At 45.6% G+C, this 21,129-nt stretch overlaps 1 protein-coding gene across 1 annotated transcript in view; it reads left to right on the plus strand.

Moving 5' to 3' along the window:
• OPLAH (5-oxoprolinase, ATP-hydrolysing) overlaps window positions 1-21,129 on the plus strand; it is a 161,582-nt gene that overhangs the window by 80,908 nt on the left and 59,545 nt on the right. The gene's annotated exons all lie outside the window — the stretch shown is intronic.

A 21,129-nucleotide genomic window follows, 5' to 3' on the forward strand; every position in this document is an offset into this window, starting at 1 on the left:
CCCAACAACATTGTCATTCCATAGTGTGATCATCTGCTGCTTTATTTCTGTGAAAAGCAATGGGCATGTGGAGAATGTCAGTGCAGGTCTGTGTAGACATCTTGCAGGCCTATGCTAATCCATCATTTCATTTTACACGTGAGCCAGTGAATTTCTCAGCAGCCTATGGCTTCAGTAGAAAATAAGGAGAGAAAGGTAAGAATGTATGAAGTAGCGGAGCTGATCTGTGAGAGCATGTTTTTGCATTAAAAGGAACATGAGAACGTGTGCCTTGAGTTAAAAGGGACAAAGTTGAATGGGATCAACCACAAGGGAGGCTTGGTGTTGTATATGCACAGATGGAGGACGAGAGAGAGAGCACTGCATGATATTGGGAATCTAGCAAAATCTGGGAATCTGTAGGTCATGCAGGTAATGCAAATTTAATTTGTGTATGTGCCCAGGAACTCAACTCCCCTGTAAACAAATTTAACTGTGAAAGAGAGAGAAAATTCAGCAGGTTTATTTGCAGAGTATAAAAGCTTACTGAGATCTTCAGAAAAAAAAAAAAACACCAAACGTGGAGTAAGCAAGATTTATTTAACTGGCTTTATAAAGAGATTCTTCCAAGGCAATGTACAGTTTGACTTACAATTTTGTTAACAGTAAAAACAATAATAAAATGACCAAATTTTAAGCAAGAATACAATCAATGAGCAAAACCAAATTGAATTCTGGTAAACATGGTACAACGTACACAGTGTCCGTAAACAAATGGGACCTACTGCAGCAGAAACCTCTGCCTGAAATTTAAGAATTTCTGAGTGCTTTATTTTTCAACAGGATGGAGCTCTGGTGCATCGAGCTTGCAAAAGGTTGAGCTTTTAATTAATGAAACTCCAGAATTCATTGATCCAACTGCTCAGTGGCGGCAAAGACTTAAGGGCCCTTTTACAAAGGCGCGTTAGGTGTTGCGTGCGTGCAGTGCGTGCCTAAATGAGACTATTGCCAGGCTACCGTGCCCCCCTGGCTGTAGTTTTAGATTTGGTGCATGCCCATGCCAGTAGTTGGCGCATGCTGACCAGTCACTGCGCATGTAGCAAATGAGCCCTTACTGCTAGATCAGTGGGTGTTGTTAAGGGCTCAGGCTGGTTTTGGGCGCACACCGGTTTCATTTTTAGCGCATGTGCTTTTCCTGTCCCATTTTAAGAAAAAAAGCCCCTTTTTGCAGACAAGGTAAAAACTGGCCCAGCGGCCAGCGTGTGCCCAATACAACAGCCTACAGTAGCACAGGCCACTTTTTACTGTGGCTTAGTAAAAGGACCCCTTAATGAAAGTGTCAGGGTTGAAGGAGGACACTTTGAACACAAATTATGAATTAACTAAGAAAAAAACCATTATACTAATGTATTTTCAAAGGTCATACTAAATGTTTATTGTTTATACAATTACAAAGTATACTGAAACTATGTAAAGGGTCCCATTTTTTCTGGACACTGTATAGAACAATAGTAACATAGTAGATGACGGCAGAAAAAGACCTGCATGGTCCATCCAGTCTGCCCAAGAAATGTGCCACTTTTTTGTGTATACCTTACCTTGATTTGTACCTGTCTTTTTCAGGGCACAGACCGTACAAGTCTGCCCAGCACTATCCCCGCCTCCCACCATCGGCTCTGGCACAGACCGTATAAGTCTGCCCAGCACTATCCTCGCCTCCCAACCACCAGCCCCGCCTCCCACTACCGGCTCTGTTATCCAATCTCGGCTAAGCTCCTGAGGATCCATTTCTTCTGAACAGGATTCCTTTATGTTTATCCCACGCATGTTTGAATTCCGTTACCGTTTTCATCTCCACCACCTCCCGCGGGAGGGCATTCCAAGCATCCACCACGCTCTCTGTGAAAAAATACTACCTGACATTTTTCTTGAGTCTGCCCCCCTTCAATCTCATTTCATGTCCTCTCGTTCTATCGCCTTCGTATCTCTGGAAAAGGTTCGTTTGCGGATTAATACCTTTCAAATATTTGAACGTCTGTATCATATAGAAATACGATGAATGACAACAGAAGTACAGAGTGTGGAAGATCATTCATATAGCTTACAGATTTGATACAATACATATGAAAAACCTTACTAGGCATGCATTGGAGCATTGATATGATTCTAATGCTATTAGAACATAAGAATAGTTAATAGATCAGACCAATTTATTTTTGTTACATTTGTACCCCGTGCTTTCCCACTCACGGCAGGCTCAATGCGGCTTACATGGGGCAATGGAGGGTTAAGTGACTTGCCCAGAGTCACAAGGAGCTGCCTGTGCTTGAAGTGGGAATCAAACTCAGTTCCTCAGTTCCCCAGGACCAAAGTCCACCACCCTAACCACTAGGCCACTCCTCCACTCCAGGCCACTCCTCCACTCCGATGGTTCATCTAGCCAAGTATCTTGCTTCCAGCTAACTTGGGCAATCCAGATCACAAGTACCTGGCAGAAACCCATTAGTAGCAACATTCCATCCTACCAATCCCAGGGCAAGCAGTGGCTTCCCCATATACATCTCGATAACAGACTGTGGACTTTCCTCCAGGAACTTGTCCAAACCTCTTTTAAACCCAAATACGCTAACCGCCATTACCACATTCTCTGGCAACAAGTTCCAGAGCTTAACTATTCTTTGAGTGAAAACATATTTCCTCCATTGGTTTTAAAAGTATTTCCATGCAATTTCATTGAGTGTTCCCTAGTCTTTATATTTTTTGAATGAGTAAAAATCAATTCACCTCCTCCTGCTTCACACCTCTCAGGATGTTGTAGACCTTGTTCATATCAGCCGTCTCTTTTCCAAGCTGAAGTGTCCTAACCTCTTTAGCCTTTCCTCATATGGAAGCAGTTCTATCCCCTCTAACATTTTGCTCACTCTTCTTTGTACCTTTTCTAATTCTGCTATATCTTTTTTGAGATACGGCGACCAGAATTGAACACAATACTCAAGGTGAGGTCGCACCATGGAGCGATACAGAGGCATTATAACATTGTTGGTCTTATTTTGCATTCCTCTCCTAATCATTCCTAGCATCCTGTTTGCTTTTATGGCCACCTTTGCACACTGGGTAGAAGATTTTAAGTATATCACCTGCAATGACACCTAGATCTTTTTGTTGAGTGCTGACTCCTCAAGTGGACCCTAGCATCAGGTAACTATGATTTGGATTATTCTTCCCAATGTGCATCACTTTGCAATTGTGTACATTAAATTTCATCTGCCATTTGGATTCCCAGTCTTCCGATTTCCTAAGGTCTTCCTGCAATTTTTCACAATCTACCTGCTCTTTGAGCAGGGACTGTCTCTCTTTGTTAAATTGTACAGCGCTGCGTAACCCTAGTAAGTAGTAGTAGTAGTACATGTGTTTTGACCACTTTGAATAGTTTTGTGTCATCTGCAAATTTAATCACCTCACTCGTTCTGATTTTGAAATCATTTATAAATATATTAAATAGCATCATTCCCAGTACAGATCCCTGTGACACTCCACTGTTCACCCATCTCCATTGAGAAAAATGGCCATTTAACCCAACCCTCTGTTTTCTGTCCAATAACCAAGTCTTAATCCACAGAAGGACACTGCCTCTTATCCCATGATTCCTTAATTTTCTCAGAAGTCTGTCATATGGTACTTTGTCAAAAGCTTTCTGAAATTCTAGATACATTACATCAACCGGTTCACCTTTATTGACATGTTTATTCGTGCCTTCATTGTCATCCCTAAGAACAGTTTCCGGTATAGGTAGATCTCTTATATCTTCTTCTATAAAGACCAAACAAATAATTTATTCAATCTCTCCTCTATGGCCTTGTCCTCCATGAATGCTCCTTCCTGATCTAACAGTCCCACAGAGTCCCTCGCAGGCTTCCTTTTTCTGATATGTGTGAAAAAGTTTTTGTCTCTGAGGCAAGTTTTTCTTCATATTCTCTTTTAGCCTTATTTATCAGTGCTTTACATCTAGCTTGACAGTGCTTATGTTGCTTCTTATTTTCTCCATTCGGATCCTTTTTCCATTTTTTGAAGGATATTCTTTTGGCTCTAATAGCCTCTTTCACCTCACATTTTAACCACATTGGCTGTTGTTTGCTCTTTTTATCCCATGTTTGTTAATATGTGGAATACATTTAGTCTGGGCTTCCATGATGGTATTTTTAAACAACATCCACACCTGATTTAAAGTCCTAACCTTTGTCGCCTATCCTTTCAGCTTCTTTTTAACCATTTCTCTCACTTTGTCATAATCCCTTTTCGAAAATTAAAAGCTGCTACAGTAGATTTCCTTAGGGCCCTGTTTATTAAGGTGCACTACCAGTTTTAGCTTGTGCTAACACTAGAGACACTCATAGGAATATATGGGTGTCTATAGTGTTAGCAAGTGTTAAAAATGCTAGCATTCCTACAGTGCAGCTTAGTAAACAGGGCCCTTAGTGACTTCACTCCAGATATCAGCTCAAATTTGATCATGTTAAGATCACTGTTTCCCAGTGGATCTAACACCGGTAACTCTTGTACTGTGCCCTTCATTCCACTAAGGACTAGATTCCAAGTAGCTCCTCCTCTCATTGGTTCCTGGACCAGTTGCTCGAAGATGCAGTCATTTATTACATGTAGAATTTTTACCTCCCTAGCACTCCCAGATATAACATTTATCCAGTCAATATTAGAATAATTGAAATTGGCCATTATTATAATGTCCAATTTGCCAGCTTTCCTAATTTCTGTAAACCTATTTACATCTGTCTGTTCTTTGTGTCCTGGCAGGGGGTAGTACATCCCTACCAAAATACTCCTTCCCTTCACACCTGTAATTTCTATCCATAAAGATTCTACTCTGCTATCTGTTTTGTGTAGAAAGTTTATTTTGTTTGACTGAATGCCTTCTTTAACATTTAGCGCACTCCCCCTCCAATTTGATCCACTCTTATCATTGTGATATAATTTTTACCATGCTAATACAGTGTCCTATTGATTGTCCTCCTTCCACCAGGTTTCCGAAATATACCTATTTAGTGCTATATACTCCAATTCTCCTATCTTATATTTAAGGTTCCTAGCATTTGTATATGGACACTTTAAATTGTCTTTTTTCCTTGCATCTACAGGCTGCTTTGAAGTTAATGGGAATAACTTACGTTCTTTACTCGGTTCTCCCATTCAACACTCTTGGCTTTCTTTCACCATTATTGAAACCTCTCTATTGGGATTCCCTAAAGATCCTGTTTTAATAGTATCCTTCAAGGATTCTCGATTTCAGTTGATAACACCCTCATCCTCCCCGTCTCATCTGCCCGCAACCTCGGAGTCATCTTCGACTCCTCCCTCTCCTTCTCTGCGCATATCCAGCAGACAGCCAAGACCTGTCGCTTCTTCCTCTTCAACATCAGCAAAATTCGCCCTTTCCTCTCTAAGCACACCACCCGAACTCTCATCCACGCTCTCATTACCTCTCGCCTTGACTACTGCAACCTACTCCTCGCTGGCCTCCCACTTAACCATCTATCCCCCCTTCAATCCATTCAGAACTCTGCTGCACGTCTTATATTCCGCCTGAACTAATATACTCATATCACCCCTCTCCTCAGGTCACTTCACTGGCTTCCGATCAGATACCGCATACAGTTCAAGCTTCTCCTTCTTACCTACAAATGCACTCAGTCTGCAGCCCCTCATTACCTCTCTACCCTCATCTCCCCTTACGTTCCTACCCGAAACCTCCGCTCACAGGACAAATCCCTCCTCTCAGTACCCTTCTCCACCACCGCCAACTCCAGGCTCCGCCCATTGTGCCTCACCTCACCCTATGCTTGGGATAAACTTCCCGAGCCCTTACGCCAAGCCCCCTCCCTACCCATCTTCAAATCCTTACTCAAAGCCCACCTCTTCAATGTTGCTTTCGGCACCTAACCTTTATACCTTTCAGGAAATCTAGACTGCCCCAATCTGACGACCCCTACTTGACTGTTTGTACATTTGCCTTTAGATTGTAAGCTCTTTGAGCAGGGACTGTCCTTCTGTGTTAAATTGTACAGCGCTGCGTAACCCTAGTAGCGCTTTAGAAATGTCAAATAGTAGTAGTAGATTCTCCACACTGAACTATGCACTCTTGGGTGACTATAACAACCAATTAGCGGCAGTAATTGGCTTTGCTTAGAATTTATACGCACAACTTTCTAGGCATATTCTACAATGTGGTGAGCATAAATTCTAATGCATGCAGTCGAAAAGGGGGTGTGGAATGGGCAGGTTGTGGACGTTTCAAAAAAAACTATGTGCACAATTATGGAATACACCCGATCTGCTCCTAACTTAGATGCAGGTATTTAGGCCCGCTTTTAGGTGGCCTAAATGGATGTGCCTAAATTTTAGTCTCAAGAACAGCATGTGAGCGGGTTCTATAAACTACGCCTAACTTTAGGTGTAGTTCATAGAATCATGCTAACTGCATGGTTTTTCAGCGCCAATGTTTAAGGTACCATTTATAGAATTTGGCCCAAAGCCTTTATATCTGGCTCAAGTGTTACAAATTTACCATTCTTCTCGGACTTTGCAATCAGATAGTACATGACAGCTCTTGGTTCTGCCATTAATAAAAATATCTTATGCTGATGCAAGAGAGACTGCTTTCTCTATTGCAGGTTACCTGTCTTAAATGTACAGGCAACTTGTTTCACATTTATGTACTAAAGCCTCTTTGTTTATAAAATGTTTGAAGGTTTATCATTTTTTTTTACAAGCTTTTGATATTTGTAAGGGAGCCAGTGTACAATGTGTTGACGGTTCAGTGATTTTCCGTATTAATGCAGCACTCAAGGAGATTTATATGATTTTATGTTATGTGGTTTATTTAACTGTAGTGTTTTAGTATAAACTATATTTATGTTGTAGTTTGCTTAGGTTTTATTGATTGTAGATCATTGGCTAGACTGATATTTATAGAAGTAATGGAGCTTAATTGTGTGAATTTTATGTAGTATGGTCTTACTCAGAGTGGAAGGATAGCCTAGTGGTTAGTGCAGTGGACTTTGATCCTGGGGAACTGGGTTCAAGTTCCACCTTGGGCAAGACACTTAACCCTCCATTGCCCCTGGTAAAAAATTAAGTACCTTTATATACAATGTAAACTGCTTTGAATATTGTTGCAAAAGCCACAGAAAGGCAGTATATCCCTTTCCCCTAGATGTGGTTTGCTAATTTGATTATGTATGTTTTATTTGGTTCCCACTGAATATGTTAAAATCGTGGGCTGTAAATCGTGTAAATAAATATGTAAATAAATAAAATAAAACAAATGACCAAGAAATTAACCTAAGTTACGGGGTGTGCAGCAAGCTAGTCCAGGTGCGGAGTGAGTGTATGGTGAGTTACACATAGACGAATGCTAAATGCCCCAATCAGCAGTGAGGAGGTGTCTTGGGTCATCAAACAGAGCAAATTAGGGAAGGCCCTTGAACCTGATAGGTTTAGAGCCAAGCTCTACAAGCTGAAGTGGTAGGTCCCCATACAGGCACAGTTCAGTGAATGATAGCTAGACAAGCCCTATTGGATACCTTGAGTTACACCCAAATTGTCCTTTTGCCTGGGAAAGATCCCTACTTGCCAGTGAAATAGGTTGATAGGAATCAACCTATTTCACTGCTTTGCTGTGAGACTAAAATTTATGGCAAAAATATTGTCTGGTGAATCATCTTGCCAGGGTATTGCCAGATTGATAGCGGACTCGCAGGTGGGTTTTGTTCACCATTGTCATGCGGTTAAAAATATTAGAGCTTTTCTAGCTATTCTGGAGAAGGCATGATGATAATTGACGCCTTTTCTACTTGTCAGTTTTGATGTGGAGAAGGCGTTAGATCGGTTATCTTGGAAATTTATGTATAGAGTTCTTGAGAGGTAACTGTAAGCATATTCTGTAATGTGATGTACGTAAATTCTTTTTTTTTTTCTATATTTTTATTAAAGTTTTTTTTCAAAACATAACATAAAAGTAAACACAAAGTAAATAAAAGATCAGAACAACATTATCATCGTTCCATGACAATACCTTTAGACAAATAGCATGGATACATAAGGTCAATTAGTGCTATGGGGTTCCTGACAAAATAAGTCTAAGCGAGCCCAAGTCTTTAAGACAGACCTAACTCTACGATGTTTATGAGCCAGAATTGTTTCATATTTTCTTATCACACAGACGTAACTCCACCATTCATTATAATTTAGATTCATATTATTTTTCCAAGTTGAAACAATTAAGTGCAGGTAAATTCTAAGTCGCACAGTTGAAAAGGGGAGTGGCCATGGATGTGGAATGGGCAGGTCATGGGTGTTTCTAAAATCTATGTGCTGCATTATAGAATACACCCAGTCAGTGCCTAATTTTGATGTCTGCATTTACACCAAGTTTTACTTAGCGTAACTGCCTGCAACTAAATTTAGTTGTGCAGACAGGCGCTCAGCGTGTTCTGTAAATCACATGGAAATGTAGGCATATTCTATAAAGTATGTCTAAATTTAGTCATATTTTATAGAGTATGCCTAAGCGTATTTTTCTTTTTGGTGCCGATTTTTTTTTTAGACATGATATATAGAATCTAGTCCTGTAGGTCTCCTAGGGCTTTCATAGTGGTCAGTGGGGTGTGGAGAGTCCTCTTTCCTATTCAGTGAGGGACTAGGCAGGGATGTCCACTATTGCCTCTCCTTTTTGTCTTAGACCCATAGATTTGCAAAATATTAATGAACCCAGAGATAAAAGGTGTTCACTTGGGATCCTGGAACTTTAAAGTTGCTGCATTTGTGGATGACCACCTAGCACACGATGAAGAACCCAGGTGCTCACTAGCAGTGTTCCTAGAGAGCATTGCAGAGTTCGGTGATTTTTCAGGTTTCAAGCTCAGTATGCAAAAATTGAAAGCCCTGTCCTCTGATGCCGCTCTCAAGAGGGCACTGGGGGGATTTTTTTCCCCTTCTCTGGGCAACTTCTTCTGGAGCACATAGCGGGAGATCAGTCTATCTTCCGCTATGTGCTCCAGAATCTTCCCCTTCTAATACGATGCAAAGACCTGCACATTATCACCAGATTGATAACCAGATTTTGTTCGGGGAATAAAAAACCTATGGGGCTGAGTATCCCTGATCTACAAAGGTATTACCAAGCATGTTTGTTGCACCATCTCCAAGACTGGATTTTCAATACTAACACTTTCACCCCATTAGCTATTGAAAGGGCTTGGGGAGCACACCTTCATCTTAATTTTATATTGCATGCATATTACCTGTCACTCCCACATTTGTGATTTAGTGTTCTTGTATACCCTGTGAGAGCAGTCTGGAAGAGACTTCTGCACCTCTAGAGCCATAACCCATTCATTAGTGACCTTCTCCCAACAGTGGGTAACACAGACTTCCTACCAGGGAAGGAAAATATAGTCTTTCAGAACTGGATAGGTACGGGAATCCATTTATTACACCAGGTTGTTAGGAAGGATGAGTCTTTAAGATCCATAGAGGATATCCAAGGTGAAGAAAGGTGAGGATGGGCTCACTATGTATCGGCTCTACGAAAGGATAATTTCTCTGTGGGTTTAGCCACACAGCTCAAAATTTTTTAAAGTAGATGCCCCACAGATAACTTCATAAGGAGATCTGTAAACTCCTACCAAAAGATTTTGGAACACTGTTCAGACTCTCATAAACGGAGCTGGGTATTAGGATAAAGAGCTGGTACAGTTATTGAGCAAACCTTGTCCTATATGTATAGTGCTGGCTTGCAGGAATTCCAATTTCATTCCCTCTTGAGAGCATATTTTTCACCAAAACATTCTTTTAGAGTGGGGGGTTACCAGGTTCACCAAGTGCACAAAGTCTGGAACAGAGGAGGGAACATTTTCATGTGCTTTTTGGAGTTGTTCAAAGGTGCAGCATTACTGGGCACAGCTCATACAGTATTTGGGATCTCTGTTGGGGAAACATCTTGTCCTGTCCCTTCTGGGTCTGTTTGGGAAGGTGGCAGAATGTGGTTCGCTGCACAGAGGGGAAAAATTACTACTAACTAAAGCTAGCATAAGAGCAAAAAAATGTATTTTTTCAATGCTGGGTGGGGGACAGTTCTCCATCACACAGGCAATGAAGGAATGCACTCTTTACATTTATGTCATTGGACGCTGGGGATGCCCGCCTCTCACTCAAGAGGAACAAATTAGAAGCAGGATACTGGGCTAGAAGGACCTTTGGTATGACCCAGTGAGTCAATACACGTGTTTCAGTAACAGTACCAAAATAATTATACTTATAATTTTATAATTGTAAATCACTCAGATGGTTATGCACTTATGATGTGGTATATCAAGAATAAATTTAAACTTGAAAGTAAAACCAAATAATTCTTAGACACCAAAAAGTTATCAAAGTTACCAAACTGAGATAAAAAGGGCCCTGCATTACTGGCAGGGGCCGTTTTTGCTGCGAGCTGAGGCCCTTTTTACCACAGCGTGGAAAAAGGCTGAAAAAGGCATGGCCATGTGGTGGGAGGGGGAGCACAACGCCACCCATTGAGGTTAAGGGCTTCCATGCTAAACCGGCAGTAACCGGGTAGTATATGGCGCTGTCCAATTACCGCCGGGTTAGCGCCTGTGGAAATATTTTTTGAATATTTCCGCTAATGTGGGAAATGGCGTGCACTGGGGCTGGAACTACCGCTGGTGCCTGTGTTGGATTGGTAGTAACATAACATAGTTTCTCCGAGGACAAGCAGGCTGCTTGTTCTCACGACTGGGTGACGTCCGCGGCAGCCCCCACCAACCGGAAAAAAGCTTCGCGGGACGGTCGGCATGCAGGGCACGCCCACCGCGCATGCGCGGCCGTCTTCCCGCCCGTGCGCGACCGCTCCCACCAGTTCCTTTTTTTCCGCGTCTGGAGAGAGTCGTGTCCCGCCGCTCTCTCTGATTCAGCCGCCGGATTTTCGATCGCGTTTACGCCGATCGTGCTTTTTCTTTGTTTATTTCGGTCTAGTTACCGTCCGGTTTCTTTTAAAAAAAAAAAAAAAAAAAAGAAACCCTGCGCGTGTGGAGCACGCGCTCCCTTTTTTCCCTCGCTTCCAGCGGGGACGCTACTTTGCGGCCTAGTGGCCGCACGGTCGTTTTCCTTTTTCGTAGTGTGATTTCAGCCACCATTGACGACTTTGACTTCGCGGACGCGATTTTTCCGTCGATGTCCTCGAAGGTCCCGAGTGGATTTAAAAAGTGTGGTCGCTGCGGCCGGCCGATCTCGCAGACCGACACCCACGCTTGGTGCCTCCAGTGCCTCGGGCCGGAGCACAATATCAAGTCGTGTTCTCTGTGTCTCGGTCTCCGGAAACGGACTCAGGTTGCGAGGCAAGTTCTGCGGGACCGTCTTTTTGGAACTTGCGCCGGCCCCTCGACGTCGACCTCGAAGGCATCGGTATCGACGCCCGGCCCTTCGGTACCGGTATCGATGCCCGAGACATCGGCACCGATGGCAGCGACCCCAGGAGAACAGGTCCCGTCGGCCAGCCGGTCCTCCGGTGAGAGTGGGGGTGAGAGGCCGCGTGGGCAGTCGGCCCCGGTCACTCCCTCAACTCGTGGGCCACGGGACCGAACCCTGTCTGACCCGGTACCTCGAGACCAAGGGGGATCGACCTCCTCCTCCATGCCTTCCGGCGCCGGTGACGGGCATCGTAAGAAAGATAAGAAGCGTCGTCACCGGTCGCCCTCGGTGCATCCGGATATCGGAGAGGAGGCGACGCCGAAGCGTCATCGTCGAGAGGAGAGGTCTCCGTCGGTTGTGGAGGTACCGACGCGTCGGGGTTCCGGCACCTCGGTGCCGTCTCCTGGCCCCCAGCAGCTTCTGGCGCCGACACCCCTACCGGCCCCACCGCCTTTCCCGGCAGCGGGCCTGGACGAGTGCCTCAGAGCCATCCTTCCGGGGATCCTGGAAGGGCTGATGCGCCAGGCTGTGCCGGCGCCGGGGGTGCTTGCGCCCTCGGCGCCGATGACTGTGGCGCCGGCGAGCTCTAGCCCGGCGCCGGGGCCGTCGACACCGCCGCCGCTTGCGGTGCCGGTCTCGACCGCCACGCAGGTGGAGTCCCCGTCGACGTCGATGGAGGGAGCTCCGTCCCCGCCGGCGCGGGAGTCCACCGCTCGACGACACCGAGACCTTGGTGCCTCGACGTCGAGCCGGGCCCGGTTCAGGACTCAGCTACATGAGCTTATGTCCGACACCGAGGATGAGGACTCGTGGGGGGAAGAGGAGGACCCTAGATATTTCTCCTCAGAGGAGTCTACGGGCCTTCCCTCGGACCCCACGCCTTCACCGGAGGGGAAACTCTCACCTCCTGAGAGTCTCTCCTTTGCCTCCTTTGTGCGGGATATGTCTATTAGCATTCCCTTCCCCGTGGTCTTTGTGGAAGAGCCGAGGGCCGAGATGCTCGAGGTCCTCGACTATCCATCACCACCTAGAGAGTCCTCCACGGTGCCGCTGCACAATGTCCTTAAGGAGACGCTGCTTCGGAACTGGGTGCGACCATTAACTAACCCCACCATTCCCAAGAAAGCAGAGTCCCAGTACAGGATCCACTCCGACCCAGAGCTAATGCGGCCACAATTGCCCCATGACTCAGCGGTCGTGGATTCTGCTCTCAAGAGGGCACGGAGTTCGAGGGATACCGCCTCGGCGCCCCCGGGGCGGGAGTCTCGCACTCTGGACTCGTTTGGGAGGAAGGCCTACCAATCCTCCATGCTCGTGACCCGCATCCAATCATACCTGCTCTATATGAGCATTCACATGCGGACCTATGTGCAGCAACTGGCGGACCTGGTCGAGAAGCTCCCGCCGGAGCAGTCCAGGCCTTATCAGGAGGTGGTCAGGCAGCTGAAGGCGTGCAGAAAGTTCCTGTCCAGGGGTATCTATGACACCTGTGACGTGGCATCTCGTGGTGCGGCCCAAGGTATAGTGATGCGCAGGCTCTCATGGCTGCGTGCCTCTGACCTGGACAACCGCACCCAGCAGAGACTGGCCGACGTCCCTTGCCGGGGGGATAACATTTTTGGTGAGAAGGTCGAGCAGATGGTGGACCAACTGCATCAGCGGGAAACCGCTCTCGACAAGCTCTCCCACCGGGCGCCTTCAGCATCCACCTCCACAGGTGGACGTTTTTCCCAGGCCCGGCAGGCTGCACCCTATTCTTTTGCGAAGCGTAGGTACAACCAGCCGGCCCGAAGGCCTCGTCAGGCACAGGGACAGCCCCAGCGCGCTCGTTCTCGTCAACAGCGTGCGCCTAAGCAGCCCCCTGCGCCTCCACAGCAAAAGCCGGGGACGGGCTTTTGACTGGATCCACGGGAACATAGCCGCCCTACAAGTGTCCGTACCGGACGATCTGCCGGTCGGAGGGAGGTTAAAATTTTTTCACCAAAGGTGGCCTCTCATAACCTCCGACCAGTGGGTTCTCCAAATAGTGCGGTGCGGATACGCCCTGAATTTGGCCTCCCTGCCTCCAAATTGTCCTCCGGGAGCTCAGTCTTTCAGCTCCCATCACAAGCAGGTACTTGCAGAGGAACTCTCCGCCCTTCTCAGCGCCAATGCGGTCGAGCCCGTACCACCCGGGCAGGAAGGGCAGGGATTCTATTCCAGGTACTTCCTTGTGGAAAAGAAAACAGGGGGGATGCGTCCCATCCTAGACCTGAGAGGCCTGAACAAATTCCTGGTCAAAGAAAAGTTCAGGATGCTTTCCTTGGGCACCCTTCTGCCAATGATTCAGAAAAACGATTGGCTATGTTCCCTGGATTTAAAGGACGCATATACTCACATACCGATACTGCCAGCTCACAGACAGTATCTCAGATTCCGCCTGGGCGCACGGCACTTTCAGTATTGTGTGCTGCCCTTTGGGCTCGCCTCTGCCCCACGAGTGTTCACCAAGTGCCTCGTGGTGGTAGCGGCCTACCTACGCAAGCTGGGAGTGCACGTGTTCCCATATCTCGACGATTGGCTGGTCAAGAACACCTCGGAGGCAGGAGCCCTCCGGTCCATGCAGTGCACTATTCAGCTTCTGGAGCTGCTGGGGTTTGTGATAAATTACCCAAAGTCCCATCTCCAGCCAACCCAGTCTCTGGAATTCATAGGAGCTCTGCTGAATGCCCAGACGGCTCAGGCCTACCTTCCCGATGCGAGGGCCACCAATCTCCTGGCCCTGGCTTCGCAGACCAGAGCGTCTCAGCAGATCACAGCTCGGCAGATGTTGAGACTTCTGGGTCATATGGCCTCCACAGTTCATGTGACTCCCATGGCTCGTCTTCACATGAGATCTGCTCAATGGACCCTAGCTTCCCAGTGGTTCCAAGCCACCGGGAATCTAGAAGATGTCATCCGCCTCTCCACCAGTTGCCGCACTTCACTGCTCTGGTGGACCATCCGGACCAATTTGACACTGGGACGTCCATTTCAAATTCCACAGCCCACGAAAGTGTTGACGACGGATGCATCTCGCCTGGGGTGGGGAGCTCATGTCGATGGGCTTCACACCCAGGGTCTGTGGTCCCTCCAGGAAAAGGATCTGCAGATCAACCTCCTGGAGCTCCGAGCGATCTGGAACGCACTGAAGGCTTTCAGAGATCGGCTGTCCTGCCAAATTATCCAAATTCGGACAGACAATCAGGTTGCAATGTATTACGTCAACAAGCAGGGGGGCACCGGATCTCGCCCCCTGTGTCAGGAGGCCGTCGGGATGTGGCGTTGGGCGTGTCGGTTCGGCATGCTCCTCCAAGCCACGTACCTGGCAGGCGTAAACAACAGTCTGGCCGACAGACTGAGCAGAGTCATGCAACCGCACGAGTGGTCGCTCCACGCCAGAGTGGTACGCAAGATCTTCCGAGAGTGGGGCACCCCCTCGGTGGACCTTTTCGCCTCTCAGACCAACCACAAGCTGCCTCTGTTCTGTTCCAGACTTCAGGCACACGGCAGGCTAGCGTCGGACGCTTTTCTCCTCCATTGGGGGACCGGCCTCCTGTATGCTTATCCTCCCATACCTTTGGTGGGGAAGACCTTACTGAAGCTCAAGCAAGACCGCGGCACCATGATTCTGATAGCGCCCTTTTGGCCCCGTCAGATCTGGTTCCCTCTTCTTCTGGAGTTGTCCTCCGGGGAACCGTGGAGATTGGAATGTTTTCCGACTCTCATCTCGCAGAACGACGGAGCGTTGCTGCACCCCAACCTTCAGTCCCTGGCTCTCACGGCCTGGATGTTGAGGGCGTAGACTTCACTGCGTTGGGTCTGTCTGAGGGTGTCTCCCGGGTCTTGCTTGCCTCTAGGAAGGATTCCACTAAAAAGAGTTACTTTTTCAAGTGGAGGAGGTTTGTCGTGTGGTGTGAGAGCAAGGCCCTAGAACCTCGTTCTTGCCCTGCACAGAACCTGCTTGAATACCTTCTGCACTTATCAGAGTCTGGCCTCAAGACCAACTCAGTAAGGAATCACCTTAGTGCGATTAGTGCTTACCATTATCGTGTGGAAGGTAAAGCCATCTCTGGAGAGCCTTTAGTCGTTCGATTCATGAGAGGCTTGCTTTTGTCAAAGCCCCCTATCAAGCCTCCTACTGTGTCATGGGATCTCAACGTCGTCCTCACCCAGCTGATGAAACCTCCTTTTGAGCCACTGAATACCTGCCATCTGAAGTACTTGACCTGGAAGGTCATTTTCTTGGTGGCAGTTACTTCCGCTCGTAGGGTCAGTGAGCTTCAAGCCCTAGTAGCTCATGCTCCATATACCAAATTTCAACACAACAGAGTAGTGCTCCGTACCCACCCAAAGTTCCTGCCGAAGGTGGTGTCGGAGTTCCATCTTAACCAGTCAATTGTCTTGCCAACATTCTTTCCCAGGCCGCATACCCGCCCTGCTGAACGTCAGTTGCACACATTGGACTGCAAGAGAGCATTGGCCTTCTACTTGGAGCGGACACAGCCCAACAGACAGTCCGCCCAATTGTTTATTTCTTTCGACCCTAACAGGCTAGGGGTCGCTGTCGGGAAACGCACCATCTCCAATTGGCTAGCAGATTGCATTTCCTTCACTTACGCCCAGGCTGGGCTGACTCTTGAGGGTCATGTCACGGCTCATAGTGTCAGAGCCATGGCAGCGTCGGTGGCCCACTTGAAGTCAGCCACTATTGAAGAGATCTGCAAGGCTGCGACGTGGTCATCTGTCCACACATTCACATCTCATTACTGCCTCCAGCAGGATACCCGACGCGACAGTCGGTTCGGGCAGTCGGTGCTGCAGAATCTGTTTGGGGTGTAAATCCAACTCCACCCTCCAGGACCCGAATTTATTCTGGTCAGGCTGCACTCTCAGTTAGTTGTTCTTCGTAGGTCAATTTCTGTTGTACCCTCGCCGTTGCGAGGTTCAATTGACCTGGGTTCTTGTTTTGAGTGAGCCTGAGAGCTAGGGATACCCCAGTCGTGAGAACAAGCAGCCTGCTTGTCCTCGGAGAAAGTGAATGATACATACCTGTAGCAGGTGTTCTCCGAGGACAGCAGGCTGATTGTTCTCACCTACCCTCCCTCCTCCCCTTTGGAGTTGTGTGTTTCATCTTTTGCTAGTCATTCAACTGGCGGGAGCGGTCGCGCACGGGCGGGAAGACGGCCGCGCATGCGCGGTGGGCGTGCCCTGCGTGCCGACCGTCCCGCGAAGCTTTTTTCCGGTTGGTGGGGGCTGCCGCGGACGTCACCCAGTCGTGAGAACAAGCAGCCAGTCGTGAGAACAATCAGCCTGCTGTCCTCGGAGAACACCTGCTACAGGTATGTATCATTCACTAACATAGTAGATGACGGCAGAGAAAGACCTGTATGGTCCATCCAGTCTGCCCAAAAAGATAAACTCATATGTGCTATTTTATATGTATATGTGACCTTAATTTGTATCTCTGTTTAACTTTTGGGCTCCAATCCCTGTAACTGGTGTTTATCTGTCAATTACTAATGTATCTTTAACACCAGATATCACTATAAAACAATTATATCTGGTTAATTTTTATTAATTTTTATATGCAGTGCTCAGTATTGCTATTGTGCTTCTATGCCATAACATGGCTTGCTAGCATAACAGCCCTTCAACATCACAGCACTGTGCCTGCCTTTCTTCCATCTTGTTAAGTGAGTCTCTCTCTTTGAACAATTAATATTAGATTCTAAATGATGATTATAATCACTTAACTTCAGGCGTGTCTTGTTCAGTGCCAAGGGCTGGCTGTGCTGCTGCCTATCACATTTCACCCTAGTGTAGTGCTCGTGTGTTCTCAACACCCATGTTAAAACCAATATCCCTTTGTTGTTCCCAGGTTCCATCTTCTCTTTCCAGGACGATCCATAAAGCTTCTTCCTATCTCCAGGTTCCCCGCATTTCAGCCGCTCTGATATTGTCTCTCACATACAGCACCACTCCACCCCTTCAGCCCTCTCTATCCTTCCTAAAATGATTATAGCTCAGTACAGTCACATCCCATTCATGGGAATCATTGAACCACATCTCTGTAATAGCAACAATATCCAAGTTTTCTTCAAACATTAGGGCTTGCAAGTCTTGAACCTTTTTATCTAGACTACGAGCATTTGTGCTCATTGCTTTCCATCTGCATAGTGAGTTTAGGTGGTTTTCTATATTTAGATGACCTTTCCCTCTGCCATCAAATTTATTCTGGGGGTGACTTTCGGAATTCCCTTTGTTTCCTTTTCTCACCCCTGCCTTCTAGTTTAAATGTCTAGAAACATACTGTCTGAATTTCTCCCCAAGGATCCTTTTTCCCGTCACAGAAAGATGTAGCCCGTCATTACAGTACAGCCTGTTATTTTCCCACGTATTACCCCACGCTCCTATGTAACCAAAACCTTCTTCTTTACACCAAGACTCAAGCCACTTATTGAACTCCACTGTTTTGCGTAGTCTTTCCTCTCCCTTTCCCCACGTGGGAATTACTTCAGAAAAATCTACAGTCCGAGTCAAAGATTTCAGTCCCTCCCCTAGCTTCTGAAACGCTCTCTGTGCTGTAAACTTGTTATTGTTGGCCAGGTCATTTGTCCCCAGGTGAATTACAACATCAGTATTTGAAGCTTTGCTCTCTTCTCGGATCACTTTCAGTATTTGGTTGGTACATCTGGTAGCTGATGATCCTGGAAGGCATTTCACTAGGTTGGAACTCTTGAACTGTGTTCCTAAGTTAATGCCTCTGATAATGGAGTCTCTGAGGAGTAAGAGTTTTCTGCTTTTCACCAATCCGTCATTGTTTGGGGGATGTTACTTGGGTTGTGCTACTTTCATAGCCTCTGGTTCCACCACAGTACTTCTTTTTCAGCATCATAATGATGCAGCGCAGCAAAAGAATTTGACAGGGGCAAAGGTTGGGAAGGTGAGAGCTTCTGTGTCACAGATCTTAGTCTGCCTGAGCCTACTGTGACCCATGTATTCCTCTGTTGTTGCATTCTCTGTGGCAGTGGTGGTGGTAAATTGGCAGGGAATTGAGTAATCCTGGATGCTTTTTTAGTTGTAGCTAATTCTTTCTTGAGTTTGTTGATCTCATCTTTCAAAGCTGATAATTGGAGACAGATGGGACAAGCTCCAAGGCTCCAGATAGTTTGCCTTAGGATGAAAGCATAACATGTATTGCACTGAATAAAGGACATTTTGATGTGATTCACAAGTGTAAAAAAGAGGTTAACTATGATAGGGGATAACAAGGAATAAGATTGTCCAATTATGGTGAAATGAAGATACTTGTCCCTTGATTGCTCTATATAAAGGGAGTTCACCTAGGGGTAGGTGGGTGGGACTAGGACACAGGTAACCTCAGTTAACAATCAAACCAGTTCTGAAAATGCCCAGCGTAGCTCACAGCTCACAAGGTAAACTTAAGTTTTGTTTTTTTCTTTTACCGCACAACTGTATACAAATTGCCCCTCCTCCCAAGGTATGAGTCATGCGCTCGAGGTTGTTTCACGCGCTCGAGGGGTCTGATCATGGGACGGTAGCAAACGCTGGCGCTAGTATGGCGCTAGCAGCCTCTAGCGCCGGCGTTTGCTTTTGATCATCTGCCCATAGGTGCTATGTAACCAAATTGATTGAATTAAGTCTCTAGCACTGAAGAGTCAAACCCCAATTCTAATAAACACACCTTTCAGACAGACACCAGCAGTAAATAATTTTGTTTCAGATATAATTTTATTAGAGAGTTAAATGGACAATTCAACTGAACCCTTTGAGAGTAAAAAATTGATATAACAAATGATTCTACATGAGCAAGAAGTGGTTATGATAATAGACCAGAAATTTTGAATAATAAAATGAATATTATTATAGATGATTAATATCGAGATTATTGTTTTTCCCAGAGTTCCAGGTATGACTCCTAAAGTTTTCCTTGAAATATTTCCTCAAATTATTACTTTAAAAGGAGTGAAGCCTGTGAAAACTGGGATTACTTTAATCAGTGAGATTTGAATTAGAGACTTAAGTATATGTATTGTTAAATAACTTCTGGTTTTTAAAAGAGAAAGAATGTAATCAGATATATTATTTCTAACTAATATTGGACAATAAGTATGTTTTCAATGAAATGATTTGACTATACACCATATTGGCCTTGAAGAAGCCAACCAGATGATCAATGTGGAATAATGAATTAGACGAGTAATATCTGGGGATAATCAGGTTAATACCACGTTTTTGTTTTCTGTTTACTGTTTAATTGATCTCCTTATCTTGTTTCACTGTCCCTATTTAGTGGTCTAAGGAAGAGAATAGAATTACCTGACTGAAATAATTCCTACATATTACTTTCTCTGTATTTCCAGCAAGTTGTTTTATCGCTTGTAAAAATTTAAATGGTTATAAATAAAAAAATTTTAAAAAGACAGACACCGGAACCAGAGACACCAAATTCTATATAACCAAGTTGATTGGATTAAGTCACTTGGCACAGGTTCAAAACACAGTTCTAGAGAGCACCTTTAAGACAATTGCACCATAAAAATATGAAATCACTGGCACAGAAGTTCAACACAGTTCAATTAAGAAACTACCAGCATAAAATTATGAAATCACAATGCAACAACAATTGTAAGTTATAGGCAATAGGATAGAAAGTTTGAGAGGATAGATCCTCTGCAAGTGAAAGGACAGGTTATTTTTTTTTTTTTTAAAGAGATATAATAGAGTCCACAGTTTTTATCAGAAAGTTTCTAGGACACAGGTAAGCTCAGTTAACAATCAAATCAATTCTGAAAATGCCCACTGTAGCTCACAAGGTAAATTTAAGTTCATCAGCAAGTTTGTCTGTAGTTGTTATGGAGAATCAGAATAAAGCGACGTGACCTTGCAGCATTGTACCAATGTAGCAGTTCTTACAAGAATTGTTGATATTCACTCTGTAAATTCAGCAGCTTCTAGCAGCTTCCATCCCTATTAGCAGAAGTTAGCATTAGGGTTGTACCGAATATTCGTATTCGATTTGGCCCCAAATACATTATTTTTATTTAGCCAAATGGTGATTTAAATTTGATTATGAATAATCCAGGGCTCTACTGTGCTAAATCCTACTGAAATAGGATTGCTTCTTCTGTTGTTTATGATAAAGCTCAATGCCCATTATTTGTATTTGGCTGAATAGTAAAATATACTATTTGGGACAGCTGTAGCTTAGCATAAGTCTGGCCTGTATGTACCTTGAGGCCTGAGTAGCTCTAAGCATTGAATGAGTACAACACAGAAAAACAAGCTGACTGTCTCACTGCTAACCCCCCTCTTCCCTTAGTCCATGCAGTCAGCAAATTTAATTAGGTAGCACTCCATAGATACAAAGCACTATGTGGTTCATTCAGTTAATTAGTGACCCACATAGACTACTGGAAGGAGTGATTGGGTTAGCATTGCCAGACTGGCAGCACAATGCAAGAGTGAGGTGAGGGCAAGATTAGGAGTGCTGAGATTCTGGAGCTGAAATAGGTGAAGGAGACTGGGGGAAATCCGAGGACCAAGGTAGAGTAATAGAGCAAAGATAGTCTTGCTCCCTGGTCCTCGCGTCTGTTTCTCCCTCTATTCCACGCCCTCTTTTTC

This window comes from Microcaecilia unicolor, chromosome 1, assembly GCF_901765095.1.
Source record: "Microcaecilia unicolor chromosome 1, aMicUni1.1, whole genome shotgun sequence".
In the NCBI taxonomy this organism is placed as follows: Eukaryota; Metazoa; Chordata; class Amphibia; order Gymnophiona; family Siphonopidae; genus Microcaecilia; species Microcaecilia unicolor.